This window comes from Bison bison, unplaced genomic scaffold, assembly GCF_000754665.1.
Source record: "Bison bison bison isolate TAMUID 2011002044 unplaced genomic scaffold, Bison_UMD1.0 scf7180017864142, whole genome shotgun sequence".
NCBI classification, from domain to species: domain Eukaryota; kingdom Metazoa; phylum Chordata; class Mammalia; order Artiodactyla; family Bovidae; genus Bison; species Bison bison.
This window is the reverse complement of record NW_011494714.1, coordinates 2,318,878-2,329,494: the sequence shown is the minus strand read 5'-3', so window position 1 is coordinate 2,329,494 and position 10,617 is coordinate 2,318,878. Positions and strand designations below refer to the sequence as shown.

The following is a 10,617-nucleotide window of genomic DNA, read 5'->3' as shown; positions in this document are numbered from 1 at the left end:
AAAAAATAAAAAAAATAAAAATAAAATAAAAAAAAAAAAAAAAAGACTACTTTTATCTTGATCAACTTTGACTTTGAAGCCTTTAACCCAGAACCTAGCACACAGTTCTTCCTTGTACATTTGTTGGATGATATAAAATATCTTGTGGATGCATATGACATTTCTTCCAATACTGAAACCATGCAATTGAAGTACTGCTCTGGCCTAAATCTTTTATGCAGACTGGCATCATAGGTGCCCGTGATGTCTGTCATTAGACCCACTACCTAAAGCCAGTTGTATGTTCCTTGGCTGTTCCTGAAGTCTTCACTTTGTCATTTGACAACTTATCCTCCTAGCAATCTCCTCTCCAATGAAGACAGCCATGCATATCTCATGAAGTGGCTAGGAAGATGACATGAAAACACGAATGTCGAGCCTGGACCTTAGTATCCATTTTTATGATGTTCTTAGCAGTTTTTTTCTCCAAGTAGGCAAGGTTCTCCATCTTCTTAGATGTCCATGCAGATCAGTTTGATTTTCCAGCCAAGCTTCAAGGAAGAGATTACAGTTCAATTTTCTGTATTCTGTGAAGCTTCAAAGTCCACTTGCCAAGGACACTGATGAAGGTAAATACTTTATTGAGACCTTTTTGATTATTTCAGACCTATTATTGGCCTAAAGTGCTAAACTAGGGCATGTCAGAGCATATATAACTAGGGGCTCCCGGTCACCATTATGTGCTAAGAACCTGAACTTTCCTGAGTACTTGGAGCCAGGAAAGAAGCATGAAGTGGCTTGCGCTTCTTGGGCTGGTGGTCTTTTCAGATTGCAGAATCATGTAAGTATGGAGACTGTAAGCCACATCATCTCTTTTCTGTGATTTTTCTTTTCATCTGATTATTCTTCTACTCATCAGCTTTAGAACAGAATGGAATATTTCCCTGACAATCTTAAAGTTAAACCCTTAAATATTGATAAGTACCTTGCTATAGGAACTGTGGGACCCAAGGTTCTTGGTGTAGATTTGCATAGTTGGACAACTCTGGGGTCCAGTCATGTCATGACCTATTGAAATTGGAAGTCCTTGCAATTGTTCAGTGCACAGTCAGTGCAGATGTAGGTGTGGTCCTGTGGAAAGCACTTTTCTACCTTTTATTTAGCATGTTCTTTGTTCCCTCTCTACTTCAGTGTGTATATGTCTATGTCTGCATCTCTGCATCACTATCATGTATCTCTCCATCCCTTTGGAATTCTCTGTGAGTGTATTTCTCTCTGTGGTGTTTTCTTTTAACTTTTCTTTTAATTTTCTACATTTCCTGAACTTGTTCCCTATCTCCTGGATTCTTCTTTCAACTCTCTCTTCTCTTTCAACTTTGAGAAAGATTGGGAGAGCTAGTTATACACTGTTTTATATCTGACAAGCAGTGTGACCACAGCCAATTCACAAGTCTCTTGAATTTCAAATTCCTCCCTTGTAAAAGAGGACAGGAATCCCCTTTTACCTCTTTCCCTGAGCTTCTATGAGAAGGATACAGTGGGACGGCAACAGCACTGCTAGTGGCTGTCATTGTTGAGACTTCTTATTTATCAGGTACCTTATATCCATCACTTCACTTATCCCCAAGATATCCTATTCGGAGGGTTTGTATTGTTACATTCCACCATTTTACTGAAGGGGAGATTGAGACCCCACAGGGTCATATGGCTTACCCAACACTACAGAACAGAATCTTTATTCAAACCTGCATCTTTGCCATGGAATATGCATAAAATTCTTATAATAAGGTGACTCATAAAAATGATTAGAAAATACATAGTGCCATTGCAATGACAGTTATACCTTAACACTGACAGGTAATTGTAGCATCTTCTTTGTTTTCTTTGTCAAATGTTTGGTGAAAGAATATCTCTAAGGAAAGTGAAGACCATGAGAAATACCCTAAGTGAAAAAAACATGCTGAAAAATTTCCTCAAGGAATATGCTTACAGTCTGTCCCGGATTTCTTCTGGTGGCTCAAATATAACTATTCACCCCCTGAGGAACATCATGGATGTGAGTATTTTGGGAGGATGGCGCTCCACAGCGCCCCCTGGTGCTCTAACCTAGCACTGGGGCTCATCTGGAGGTGCCACGTGGGATGTTGGGGCTGGGGCTCCTGCAGGAGGCAGACACACTGGGCAAAAGGGGCCCCACCCAGAGGAGAAGGCACTATCATCCTTAACTCTTGTCTTGGTGACTGGGCAGAGAAATTACCAGGTGGCAGGTAAACATTCATTTCTGTATCAAAGATGTGTCATTAGTTTGAGGGAGATTGTTCCTTCAGAGGAGAAGGCAATGACAACCAACTACAGTACTCTTGCCTGGAAAAACCCAAGGACAGAGAGGCCTGGTAGGCTGCAGTCCATGGGGTCGCTAAGAGGCAGACACGACTGAGGACTTCACTTTCACTTTTCACTTTCCTGAATTGGAGAAGGAAATTTCAACCCATTCCAATGTTCTTGCCTGGAGAATCCCAGGGATGGTAGAGCCTGGTGGGCTGCTGTCTATGGGGTTGCACAGAATCATACACGACTGAAGCGATGCAGCAACAGAAGCATCAGCAACAGTTCCTTCTGAACTAAGGGAGTCAACTAGTTACAGATGAAGAGTGAATCATCTCTGATCAGAAAGTAGAACCAACTGCAAAGCAATTGTGAATCCCCAGGCAGAGGAATTCAGTTTCCAGAGATGCAAGAACCACAGAGGTAAAAAGTTACTGAACCCATATTCTGTGTAAGGCCATCAGAATCTAACATAGTCATTACTGTTTTTAGATTAGAAAAAGGGCTTATTTTGTCTTCAAGAATGCCCAAGGCAGCCTGAGAGATAGGCAAAGAGTAAATATATTCAAATGAAAGGGTCACTTGTGTGGTGTTGATTTGATGTGGTCTGAGTTTAGAGGGAGTGGCTGGGGTTGATCAAGAAGGACCTCCTGGAGAAGGGGGTGCAAAGGCTGAGTTTGAAGAGACTACAGAGTTTCTCAAATGAAGGCACCAGGACTTCCCTGGGTGTCCAACCGTCCTGGAGGTCCAGTGGTTATGCCTCTGTGCTTCCAATGCAGAAAGTACCATTTCAATGCCTGGTCACAGAATCAATATCCTGCATACAATGTAGCACAGGAAAAAAAAAAAAAATCAAATGCAAGCACCTCTGTGATCAAAGGCTGTGAGCTTCACAGTGGTAGGAAAGTGATCTCAAGAGATATATGACACCCAAAGGGAGACATCAATGTGGGAACAGAGGGTAGCCAGTTCTGTCCTAACCCACTCCCTCCTTCTCCCTGTAGATACTCTACATGGGTAACGTCACCATTGGAACACACCCTCAGGAGTTCCAGGTTATCTTTGACACAGGCTTATCTGATTTGTGGGTGCCCTCCATCTTTTGCTAAAGTCCAGCCTGTTGTGAGTACAGACACTCCCTACCCAGACCATCCTTCACTTGCTCTGCCACCCTGTTTCCACCCTTGGCACCTGATGACACTCATCTCTTGTGTCTGCAGCTACATAACTTAGGTTCAGACATTACAAGTCTTCCACCTTCTGGCCTACCCAAAACACCTTCAGCATCGCCTATGGATCTGGGAGCATGAAAGGATTTCTTGTTTATAACACCATTTGGATAACATGGAAAGAGAAGCTGAGTCAGGACTGGCTATGGAGTGACCCCTGCTTGCAAAACAGATGCAGGACCATCTGGCAGGACCCTTCCTAGCCTAACTCCCATAGATATTGGCCATCTTACCCACAGGATCCTGTCCCTGGGGAGGCAGTGTCCATGGCGACACACGAGCAAATGGATTAGCTAACCCAGGGAGTGGCTTGAGGTGTGGACTTTCAGCTCCTCTGCTCATGAGCAGCTCAAGGTTCATTTTCCTGGGAGTGAGAAGAGGGAAAAAAGCTCCCACTTTTATATTGACAGACTGTTCCAGGCACTTTCAGGTAATAATTGGTTTAATCCTGCAACAACACAACATAGCAGGTGGTCTGATTAGCTCATGAGACATATGAGGAAACTGAGGTGCAGACAGAAAGGGCCTTGCTGAGGGCCCACATGTGGTAAACGGTGGAGCTTGGTTGGCTTTTCTTGACTGAAGTTGCTGTAGGGTATTTACGGACAGTATAAAACTTCTATGGGGCCCTGGGGGCAGTCAAGGGCTTCAGGTATCCATAGTGGGACACTGGAGGCCAGAGATGTCAAGGGGCCTGATAAATGAGTTCTCACTCTAGGGTGCCTTTGAGAGTCTCATAAGACGTATGTCCTGCCTCCTCAAAGTACTTGAGTAGTTCCCCCCTCTCTCTTTCTCTCTCATACACACTCGCACAAATACATACATATCCCCAAAAGTGAATTTCCCAGGCAGCAGTTTCATAGATCCCTGCAAGCAAGACTGTGTTTTTGGCTTCCGTCTTCCTGGACAGATACAGACTCCACAGTACCTTAGAGAATTCAGTCCATTCCTGTCATTAGGTTATAGTGATGCCAGAGAAGGCTACCTTGCTCTCAACTCATTTTGTCCACAAGGGAGCACCAATGGGTCCTGGCCTGACTCTTGGTTGCCTCACCTGGACAGAAGCCACAAGGCCAATTTGACTCACTCAGGTGGTGTTTTTCAGAGGGGCAGATGTTTTAAAATTCACAACCTCTCACAAATGGAACTCAAATTCCCCTCCCAGCTTGGTCTAACCATCTGAGGTCCAGCAAAGACACAGCCCTGCCGCAATTCTCTGAGGATCTAATGGCAATGCACCCCAGCCCAGTCCTAGCCCCACTTCACGTATCTTCTCTCCCACAGATTGGGGACTTTGTAAGTTCTGACCAGCTGTTCGGTCTAAACGTTGTGGCATATGGGTGTGAGGGTGTACCTTTTGATGGCATCTTGGGCTTGAACTACACCAATATATCTGTTTTTGAAGCCATCCCCATCTTTGACAACCTGAAGAATCATGGTGCCATTTCTGAGCCTGCTTTTGCCTTCTACTTGAGCAAGTACGTCTGAGATGGACAATACCTTTCTCTAAATTAGCTTTAAGATGCTTTCCGTTGCACAAAAATTACAGAACACTTGATAAAGAAGAATCCTGAGAGATACTCTAACCCAGGATAAATATAGCCCCAGGGCCATACCTGGCTTCACCACTGGCTTTTATAAATAACATTTTACTGGAAGACAATGCTGCTCCTGGGCTCAAGACCAGTAACTTGGTCTAGGCGGGTGAGTGAGGAGGAAGACTAATGGAAGGCAACAGGAAACAAGTTGGAGGAAAAAGCAATAAGATTTGCTTATGAGTTTGATCAGGAAGGAAGGAGAAGGATGGTGGATATTTTTCCTTCTTCTTTAGCATTCCACTGGGAGCCCAGGACCAGCTACCCAATTTGCAGGAGCCAGTGAAAAATGAAAGTGTGGGACACAAAACAAACATGTGGGATCCATTGTTCAAGAAATATTAGGCATTTCAAGACAGGGAGAGTATAGGTGGGGTCCCTTCTGAGTGTGGGGCCCTTTGAACAGTAGAGGTCACAGGCCAGCGCAGCCAACTCTGGGTGACCTGAACCCACACCCTTAGAATGCCCAGGCTTTGATTTTCCTGAAAAATGACAAGCTAGACAAGGAGAAAGCCAATATGCTTCAGCATCGTGTCCTCTGAGTGTGTCTGAGCACTCAGGTCACAGGAGGTAGAGCATCTTCAGAAGACAGAGTGGGTGGAGCCTAGCCAAGTGACTCAGCTTCTAACCTCTTCTGTGTCACTCACTAGCTGGTAACTGACCTCGGTCTGGATCTCAATCTCTCCTAGCCTCGATTTCTGCATCTGTTTATGGGGACCTTATTAGGGCCTTGATGGGTGGACCAGCACAGCTCTCAGACAGTGCCGTTGTTACTGTCCTCCAACGATCCCCCCTCTCTTCTCTCTACACATGCATGGCGAAAGGCAGTGTGGTGATGTCTGGTGGGGTGGATAAATCCTACTACCAGGTAGCGCTCAGCTGGGTACCATTGATCCACGCGGGCAACTGGAGAGTACACATGGACTGGTAACCTCTCCCTCTGAGGGTCAGCCCAAGTGATGCTCCCGCTACCGTACATGGATACAGGCAGACACACACAAATACATCCTCAGACACACAGTCACACAGACATATACACCACTCACAACAACACAGACAGACACACAGACACATGGAAACACATAAGCAGACACATATAAACATACACAGACACATATAAACATGCATAGCTAGTCAGAGACACACAAACACTCACAGAGACACATACAAACACACATACAAACAAACACACAACCAGATAGATATGCAAACCACCCATGGGTTCATAATCCCCTGGCCTTCTGACCAGGGTTCTGACCAGGGTCCTAAAAGGGTTGGAGGGGTCTGTGCACCTGGGAGAGGGCTGCACCCACTGCCCTGTGAGGTGTGGAGCATGGTTAGGGGACTCTACATTGTGGTGAACAGAGGATCAGGGAGAATTTATCCAGCCTGAACAGAGATATAAGATGACCAGTTGTCTGGGGCTACCTCGGAAGTTCTCAGTACAGATAAATGTCAGTTTAAAAACAGGGAAAGTCCTCAGCAAATGGGTAGAACTGGTCTCCTAAGGGAGCAACTACTGAGCAGTGTGGAGAGATTTGCTGAAGTCTTAAGACTTGAAAGCAACTAATAAAAAAGACATCCCACGTTCATGGGCACACAGTAGGGCAGGGGCTATAACAGAGAATCAGGAAGGTGGGATCCAGGAGTGACCTGAGGACAAGAGGCATAATTGAGATGATTCTGTGTGATACCCTCAGACAAAAGCTGACCTATCCTTTGGAGTTTCTGTGGGCTAGTCATGTATTTCCTGGCCAGGGTCTCAGGGTCTGAGCTGGTTGTAGGAGCAGTGCTTGGAGACACCCTCTCCCAGAGGAGCCCCTGTCTCCTACCACTATGAGAATCTGCTGCCCTTGCAAATCTCCATCTTCACTCTGAGATTGACCTGTTATTTGTTCCCCACAAGATACAGCTCTCTGGATGTTTCTCATTCATTATTCGCACAGTCTTCATTCACTCACTGAACAGACAAGCCTTGGGCATCCACTGTGTGCCAGGCACTTTAGGGAGGCAAGGAGAATAAAACTCGCCCTCCCATCTAAGAAGGCAGATGAACAGGGAATGAGACACACACATAGTGAATTGTGACTTTGGTACATGCTAGACATGAGAAAGTGTCTACAGAGACTGTCAAGAAAGTATACCAATAAACACCAGGGGAAAGACTTCCCTGAAACCATGACAATTAAGCTGGAATCTGGAAGATGAGAAGAAATTTGCTAGTCAAAGGGGAGGGGGCTCCTTTAGGAAGGAAGATCAGCTTGTATCAAGGTGCAAAAGAGCCTGGTGTATTCAAGTACTGCATTCAAGAATGTCAAGGAAGGTGCCGTGTAGGGAGCAAAGGAAAAGAGGGCAAGAGACAAAGGGCTGTTTAGAAGACAGTCAGGAAGGGGGAAGCTCTGGGGAGACTCAGAGTGACCTTGATCTCTGCTTTGTCACACTGTCTCTCAGCATCTCCATGAAAAGAAAGGTTATTGCTTGTTCTGGCGGCTGTGAGGCCCTTGTGGATACAGGGACATCACTGATCCTTGGCCCAAGAAGACTGGTCATTAACATCCAGAAGCTCATCGGCACCACACCACGGGTTCGGAGGTGAAGGGTCATGCCCCAGGGTCACTCCCAGTCTCCACACACAAGAAGGATCTCCAGGGCCAACTTCTCTCCCTCTCTCTAATGGCACTATGTTCCATGTTTTGCAGTCAATACCCTGCCCTCTATTAGCTTCATAATCGATGGTATCAACTACCCAGTACCAGCTCAAGCCTACGTCCTCAAGGTGAGGGGAGGACCCTGAGGGGTGGTTCTCAAATAGGAACTTGCAGGAACCCTTGGGCTGCTGCTGGGAAGAGGGTGCCCTCTGCAGGCCATCTCACACTATTGCAGATGCTGCTGAGCCTTGGGTCTTGCCAGAGCCTCCCACAATACGAACTACTTGAGAGTAAAGTGCCGTCTGGGACACTGATCATCCTGAAATAAAGGTGGAGACACCATGCCATGCTGGCATGGTGGGAGTCACAAGGAGAGTGGAACACTCAGATTCTCAGTACTTAAAGAGCTTCAGTTCAATCTGAACCCTCAGATGGATGAAAACAGAAAGTCAGCTCTAAAAGTCCTTGAAATAAGTCATGTGACACTGGAATGGCTGGGGATAGTCCCAATGTGCTGTCCCACCATAGGGATTAACAGTCTCCCTTCCCTTCTCTCAGTTTTCCTCATTTGGATGATAAATTACATGGTCACCCTAGTTCTCAGATGCATCTTCCCCTAACTCTGGCCAGGTCCCCACTTTGTGAGTCAGGCTACCCAACCCCTCTGTGGAGAGGGTGAATAAAGGGTGCACAGTGACTGCTCAGCCCTGGCACAGGGTGGAGGCTTCATGTCAGCTCCCTAGGGGAGTTCAGAGCTGGCTGATGGGCTCAAAGAAGGCTTTGAGGATGGGAGAGAATTTCAGGAATTCTAAAAGTGTAAACTCATGGAGTCATATGGACGGTTGCTTGGTTCTAGGCAAAGCTGCACTGGATTCCATGCAAATGTCATCCCAAAGTGCTTTGCATTTGGGGTACTGGGGGCTTACTCGGGGTGATGAGGGCTATGGACTGACCGGTGGGGATGGGGAACCAGAGTAAGTTACCCACCCAAGCCTGGAGTGGCCAAAGTAGGTGAGTGCGGGCTGAAGGTGGCTTCCCAGAGTACCTGAGTTAAGTCTTCAAGAACGTGTTGTGGGCACTGCTCTATTTAAGATGGATAACCAACAACGAGTTACTGTGTAGCACGGTGAACTCCACTTAATTATATGACAACCTGGATGGGAGGGGTATTTTTGGGACCAGGATACCCGGATACATATGGTTGAGTCCGTTTACTGTCCACCTGAAACTCAGAATATGGTTAATCCGCTATACTCCAATACAAAATTAAGTTTTTAAATAAAGTACGGATTGTGGAGACGCAGGAGGAGAACCAGCATTCTCTTCAGAGAAAACAAGGAACAGGATGCAGAAGGAAAGAAACAGGGAGAGAGGAGAACTATGGACTCTTTTTCTTTTCTAAAAATTTTATTGAAGTGTGGCTAATCTTCAGTGTTACGTTAAGTTCTGCTGCACAGCAATGTGACTCAGTTATACACATACAGAAATATATATTCTTTTTCTTATTCTTTTTCATGTGGTTTATGACTGGATAGTTAATATATTTCTTTATGCTCTACAGTAGGTCTTTGTTGTTTATTATTCCTCTATATCCCCACCTCTCAGTCCTCCCCTCTCCCACAGCCTTCCTCATGGCAACCTCATGTTTTGGCCCTTTTAGGTTGCTGATGAACTCTCATATCCCTTGCTAATGAGAAAATTCCTTGATACTTACCAAAAGAGGGAAATAAAACCAAGAGTTGTGCTGGGTCTGGATATTTGTGGGAGTCACACATAAGGGCTCATGCTGACTGGTGTGTGTCTCTGACTCCCCCAGGATTCTAGAGGCCACTGCTATACCACCTTTAAAGAGAACACAGTTAGGACATCTAGAGAGAACTGGATGCTGGGTGATGTCTTCCTGAGGCTGTATTTCTCAGTCTTTGATAGAGGAAATGACAGGATTGGCCTGGCACAGGCAGTATAAATGCTTGGAGTGGTTCAGGAATCAGTAAGGCCACTCTGAGAAACACTAAATCACACTTAGGGTACTCCTGCTCAGGATGTTGGTGAACTGTATTTGGTGGTCTGCACACCCTATTCTCATTAAAGAATAAAGAGTTTCACTCATAATGGTGCTGAAACAGACAGGAGCCTTTGTTTGTGTCTGGGAGGTGTTCAATGATTGGGAAGGATCTAGAACCAAGTCTGAATCACAGTTGAGAGGAGCCCACCTCCACCTGGCTTCAAGGAAAGGGGAGACTCATTGAAGTGATTCTGGGAATCCAGGACACAAGACTCAGAGCAAATACAAAGATCTCAGGGACTGGACCCAAGAAATCAGTAGTCATCAGTTCTCTATTTCATACCCTGACTGTTTCATTCCCTCTTCTTTGATGGTCTTATCCTGACAACATTCTTCCTTAAGGCTTCTACACCTAGTGAGGGAATCCAAGCTACCTGCTCTAGGGTTTTGTATCCTGAAGTCATTTCCAATAAAGAAAGAAAATATTGAAGACATCAGAGTTCAAGGGTGTTCTCTGAATGACCCACCTCAGATCACATGTACAGTCCTAGATCAGCCATCCTGGCAGGGCCATGGGGTCCTATGATTGGCTTTACATGGTCTTGTGGCCCTGACCCAACAGCACACATGATTGTCAATTTCCTCCAGAACTATAAGACTGAAGCTGGGGAGAGGCAGCCCCAAGGATAGTGACTGGGAGATGGTCTAGGCCATGGAAGAGTTTGTGAACACCCACTGACTCCACCACCTCCTCATTCAGAGGAATTATAAGGGGTAATGAAATAGACTCTCTTCATCCCATCTCAGATGAACTTATCACTGGGCTTCTCCTCCAG

General features: G+C 45.7%; 1 pseudogene; it reads left to right on the top strand.

The window, feature by feature from the left end:
- The first annotated feature begins 767 nt into the window (after nt 1–767).
- On the top strand, nt 768–9,742 carry LOC104988789 (annotated as a pseudogene).
- The last annotated feature ends 875 nt before the right edge of the window (nt 9,743–10,617 follow it).